This window comes from Acanthochromis polyacanthus, chromosome 18 (assembly GCF_021347895.1).
Source record: "Acanthochromis polyacanthus isolate Apoly-LR-REF ecotype Palm Island chromosome 18, KAUST_Apoly_ChrSc, whole genome shotgun sequence".
In the NCBI taxonomy this organism is placed as follows: domain Eukaryota; kingdom Metazoa; phylum Chordata; class Actinopteri; family Pomacentridae; genus Acanthochromis; species Acanthochromis polyacanthus.
Genome location: NC_067130.1, coordinates 14,145,881 through 14,152,070, shown reverse-complemented (window position 1 = coordinate 14,152,070; position 6,190 = coordinate 14,145,881). Strand labels below are relative to the sequence as shown.

Sequence of the window (6,190 nt, the reverse complement as noted above, 5' to 3'; positions counted from 1 at the left end):
ATTTTGATTATTTAATTTTCAATAAATTTTTATTTATTGTTACTTTTGTGAGTTTCAAGGGATTTCAGTGAGAATTGTGGGTTTTTCCTTCTTTAACTGAGGGGTACCAACAATTTTGTCCACGTGTGTATATGTATCTACAGTCTGAATGCAGGACAAGTGTGTTTTTACAGATAAAAAGGCTTTCACTCAAGTAAAATATCTGAATACTTCTGACAAACAAGAGCCAATCTAAATAAAAACAAGAAGCATCACCACATTTATTGTAAATTCCTGTGTATTACATCATGTTTATTTACATGTTTGCATTATAACAGCTCTTGGTTTAGCGTCAGCCATCAGTCGCTTGTGTCTGCCAGTCCAGTGTGAGCGAGCTGCCTGAGCTGGTGTCGTCACAGCAGTCCTCGGCGTCGGAGAAGGAGGACATGTAGTGGAGGCCCGTCACTCTGTGGTAGCCGCCCTGCAGCATCTGTGGGTAGGCGGTGAGCTCCATGGCCCTACGGCCCGTCCGGCTCACCCTCACAGTCCACATGTCAACCAGCTGTGAACACATGGCGCAGCCCATGGTGTGTTCAAACAGGTCAGCAGGCAGGTTACACAGAAGCTCTACACACAGGGCTCAGTAGATGCACTCATGCTCACTCACTCACCTGCAGAATTTACAGGTGAAGATGTGAGTAAGATACATTATCACTAATGCACCCACTTATTCAGAAATATATAATGAGATGCAGTGTACCTGTGATATGATGTAGATTTTTTTTGGGATATTTTCAATTTACTACATTAATAGTTATAAAATTGTTATTTTAAAAAAAAATATGCACTTGCAGCTAAGAAATTGAGAAGCAAAACTGCAATTTAGTGACATATATTGACTCTTCAGAGATTCATTTTCATCAACTTGATTTTTATTAGTTTATATTCTTGTATTTATTCATTTTGTTTAGATTTTTTCAGATTTATTACATTTATTCTATCTTGAGAGTTTGTATTTAATTTTTTTCAGTTTGTTTATTGAGAATAAATAAATAAATAACAAATCCAGATTTCAATAATTTAAATAAAGAGTGAGTAATTGAAAATACTTGCAGAAGCGTTCAAAGTATTTTAACATTTATCCTATTTGCTAGTTTTCAAAGGGAAGTCTGAGTTTCACAGTTTGCCCACAGCACTTCCTGGGTAAATGCAAATGAGTGTGTTTTCTCTCTGTAATATGTGTAATAGTTCTTCCACAAAAGACAAAAAAGAGAAAAGGGAAGATACAAGCAGAGGAGGAAAACGAGAACCACAAAGTTTCACAAAACGAGAGGAGCAGCTCCTCATTGAACTTTCACTTCCAGGACAGCCTGCAGGGCTTGACGAGGGAAACCAGCAGAGGCAGAGTCAGAGCCGGTCGGCCTCAAGGTGTTCTCCGTCTCTCACAGCTGCCAGAGACGGCATGTAAATATTTACAGAAGTCGCTTTTTGCAACAAAAAAAAAAATCACTGAAGGAAAGTTCAGAAAGAGAGGGGTTGAATTAGGGAGCTACAATCAGTCCGGTGAGTTTCTTTCAGAACAAACAACCTCCTCTGAATGTACTGCAGCACTTCAGTGTGGCTTTATAATGACCACAGGGTCTGTTCATACTGCAGCTCTGATACATGAATCACTTCCAATGCCATGTTGGGTTTTCTTCTCTCCAGCCTGATGGAGCACAGATGTCGCTGAAGATCTAATAAATGCCTGAAGGGAAGGAATAGATGGAAGGTTATTAGGCAGCAGATGAGTGTACTGTAGATATATTTTCACGTTTCGAGTGAAGTTGAAGGACAAAACATTGTTCCCTTGTACACCAATGTACCATTTAACCCTTCTGTTGTCCTCATTTACAGGCACCAAAAAACATTGTTTCCTTGTCTGAAAAAAAAATCCAAAAAAATCAGCAAAAAATTCCCCAAATTTCTGAAAATTTGCAAAACATTCCGGAAGAAAATTCCAATAATTCCTTGAAAGTTTCCCTTAAAAGTTTTATTAAAAAAAAAAATCACCCAAATTTGCAGACAAAGTCCTTGCAATTATTTTCAAAAAATAAGTAAAAATCTTCCCCAAAAAAATCCTAAAAAATATCTAAAAATGAGGAAAAATCTTCCAAAAAAAAAATCCTAAAAAATATCGAAAGTGATTACATATATATCAGTAAAACTTACAATATTTTCTTTAAAAACATTCACATAAAAATCTACCAAAATCCAGCGAATTTCACTGGACTTTGGTTGATTTGTTTGTGAATGTTATTAAGAAACATTTTTAAAATTTCTTTTTTTTCCTCACAAAAAAATGTTCAAAGATTTCCCAAAAATGTTGAAAATGTGAACATCAGAATTTTCATTATGAATTTTTTTTTTTTGTCCCCACATTTGCAAACTTTAAACTGGGTCAATTTTGACCCGCAGGACAACACGGGGGTTAAGATGCCAAGCTATATTTGTGATCATTGGATAGATATAAACAATATAACAATGTAAAGAATGCAAAGACAAAATACATAAATACAATTCTATGGCATTTGATTCAAGTACAGCTTGATAACATAATTTTTCCATCTGTAATGTACTGTGTCCTTATATTAAGATTATTTTACTGACTTTTTATTCAGATGTGTTTTATGTTTAATTATTTGCTATTTTAATTATACAGCATTTTTGCTGCAGTTCTTGTTGTTTCCAAATTTGCCTCATAAATAAATTTGAAAATGTTATTTATCAAAATAATAAACAGCCACAAAACACTGGTTAAAGTGGTAGTTCTAATGTGGTAAGATGTAAGCATATGCAGCAGCAGTAGTTTTTCTTTTCAGCACTGAGAAACAAGTCAAAGCTTAATGCCAGAGGACTTGGGCTGGCCTCTTAGATGAGACATCACAAACATGTCAGGCAAGTGTGCTGCTGCAAGAACATGAAAGACAAGAAAGGCTTTAAAGTTTGATATACAAAACCTGACAGAAACTAAAATCTGAATCCATTCGTGACTCAGTTTTAACTTTTTGCCAAAATAACTCACATGCCTGCTGTGAGCACAGTAGAAAATGGGTAACCAGGGAGGTTAAATGGGGGAACCACTCAAGTGTCCCTAATCTGAAGTATTAAAAATGTATGTAGAAATGAGGCCGAACCCAGTTTGCCCGGACAGCTGTAGCAACAAAAAGAGATCACTGAGGCTTCAATGTGATAAAAATCTGTGCTTTTCTGTGCTTTATGATATCACTGAAGACATTAAAATCAACAATAACAGAGTCTGTACCGGTGACTTTTCCCTCTGGAGAGGCTGTTTTCATTGGCGCAGATATTTCCCTGCGTAATTCTTTCATCTGATTCACACAGATGTCAACCTGCACGCTCAAATCCACCGTTTGACCTTCATCATCCAAAGCTGTCTGGTGCTCACAGACCCACTAGCAGGAGTGAAAAGGACTTTAATGCTGAGGACAGAGAGGACAAATGGTCTGCTGCTAGGTGCCACACCCATCCTGTCCCAGTGAATGGACACAGCAGGGGCATCCCTCATACAGGCAGACACAGACTCCTCCGCTGTCCTGGATTGTCTCTGTATTGTTATTTGTTGATTTTACATTCAATTGCCTGGACAGCTACTCCTATGACACAGTGAATTATTCATCAATATATCTGGTGGCTCGTGCACAGCGTACCTACTATCCCAGCCTCGATGTAACCTTCATGTCAGTAATCTATCAAAGCTGTGTGTGTTTGTATTCATGCTCGGACACACACGCAGGGCAAGGAAACATGCCGGTGTTGTGAAAATGTGAGGTGGGCAGAAGCTGCATCTGCATTGGTTTCTATATTTACACATAAATAAATATATATCTATCTAAAGTGACCTCTAAAACAGTTCTGTTTTTGGCTCTTACCTGCATAAAGCCGGTTCTCCTGCCTGCATGAATGCTCGGTACGTGCATCGTGTCCTGTCAGCAGCCCCGGTGTGTTTCCCTCTCGGTCTGCCTCAGACTGGGCTCGGTACAGCTCAGCATACGTATGGGACTTGAGATGACATCACAGCTCCTCATCCAAGAGTTGCTCTCTTTCTAAAATTAAAACAGGTGAACCCTCTCTCTCTCTCTGGCTCTCTGTCTGTATCTCATACCTAACTGTTTTTTTTCAGCAGACAACAGAAGTAAAAGGAAGACAGATGTCATTTCTAATTCCCACTTGGTTCATTTTCTACTCCACATGAGCAGTAATTGTGCTGACATTGTGTTGAGAAAAGTAAATAATAGCGTGCTGATTCATCTTGACTTGTACTCCCTATCGTTTCTAAGATTTAGTATTGCACTGCATCCATTTGGGGAGCTCAGAAGATCCAAATTTGAAAGCGGCTGGTCAAAATCGATGCCATGGAGGGATGAAACATCTCAGTTAACTGCACAGCCTTCCTCTTCACTGTTCATATGTGCCCCCCCCTCCTGCACTGGAATATTATGTAGCTCCTGGCACAGTATCAAATGGAAAAATGACGGTCTGAACTAGATTTTGGCACAGGGGCCATCAACGATTATGCAAAGCAGCTAAAATACCTTAAGGGCCTTATTATGTCAGTGAATACTGACAACAGGAGCCAGCTGGCAGCTTTACATCCTCAGGTGGAGCCTTTGTTGCTGGTCCAAGGTTGAGGTTTAAAATCTGAAGGTGACCTTGTGACGCCCTCAGCTTTAAAACGACTGCCCTGAGGAGATAAAGCTCACAGAATCAGTGGCTTCCTTAAAATCACTTCATCAAAACCCCTTTTTATAGACTTGCTTTTATTCGATGTTGTGCCGTTATTGCTTATGAAACATTTTATTGCTTATTGCTGGTGTTTGTTCTCTGTGCAAGTATGTCGGACTCTGCATAGGTCTGATCTGCAGCTACTAGTCCCACCAACCTGCCCAGTGTTTATGATCTTCTATTTGTGTCCAATTGTCTCTGCTACACTTTTCTCCCTTCTCCTCACCCTCACCAGTCAACCATGTCTGACTACCTGAGCCTGGTTCTGCTGGGGATCTCTTTCAGTGAATAAATGTTTAATAACAATGTAATTTCATCAGGTGATTTGTTAGAATAATATGGAGTATGGTCCTAACTTTAATATTTAAATTAGTCAGGAACATTTGTATTTTATTTAATATTGTAAGGTCTTAACCTTAATATTCAAACTTGCTACGTAAATTTGCAATGCCAGTTTTATTTCTCTACGTGAAAGCACTTTGAAAAATGACCCCAAGTGAACCAAAGGCTGTTTGTGGTCATTAATATGTTTCCTCCTTTGCCCAGTTGTGAATCTAGCTTTGGTTCATAGTCATGGGTGGATCACCAGAAACACCTGAATGCTACATTTCCCATGTACAACAAATAGCATCTTTTGCTCACATCTTCTCAAAGTAATAATCCACAGAAAGGACTTTCAAAGGATGACTTCACCTCCTCAAATTCTTGCCAAAAGTGAGATATGAAGGTTGATGTCAGTCATTACATAGGCATTATGTCTGTGTGTGTATGCACAAATTTAAAATATCAAAGGTGTTCACTGTTGAGTGCTGATAGGCAGATTTTCTTACCTTTCGATAGAACCAACCGAGCTATTTCCTCATATCTAGTCTAGTCTAGCAAGATAACAGTGTTGTGGCTGCAGTTTCATATTTAACAGATGAATATGGGAGAGGTGTTGATCTTCTTACCACTTTCACTCTCATTGAAAAAACTAATACACACGTGGACAAAATTGTTGGTACCCCTCAGTTAAAGAAGGAAAAACCCACAATTCTCACTGAAATCACTTGAAACTCACAAAAGTAACAATAAATAAAAATTTATTGAAAATTAAATAATCAAAATCAGCCATCACTTTTGAATTGTTGATTAACATAATTATTTAAAAAAAACAAACTAATGAAATAGGGCTGGACAAAAATGATGGTACCCATAACTTAATATTTTGTTGCACAACCTTTTGAGGCAATCACTGCAATTAAACGATTTCTGTATTTGTCAATGAGCGTTCTGCAGCTGTCAACAGGTATTTTGGCCCACTCCTCATGAGCAAACAGCTCCAGTTGTCTCAGGTTTGATGGGTGTCTTCTCCAAATGGCATGTTTCAGCTCCTTCCACATATGTTCAATGGGATTCAGATCTGGGCTCATAGAAGGCCACTTTA

General features: G+C 38.4%; 1 long non-coding RNA gene across 1 annotated transcript; it reads right to left on the bottom strand.

Moving 5' to 3' along the window:
- Positions 1 to 232: 232 nt before the first annotated feature.
- Positions 233 to 4,430, bottom strand: LOC127530773 (uncharacterized). Its single transcript, XR_007937414.1, has 2 exons — positions 3,912 to 4,430; positions 233 to 1,726 (listed from the first exon to the last, which is right to left on the bottom strand). It is a non-coding gene; the product is annotated as an uncharacterized LOC127530773 (long non-coding RNA).
- Between the last annotated feature and the right edge of the window lie 1,760 nt (positions 4,431 to 6,190).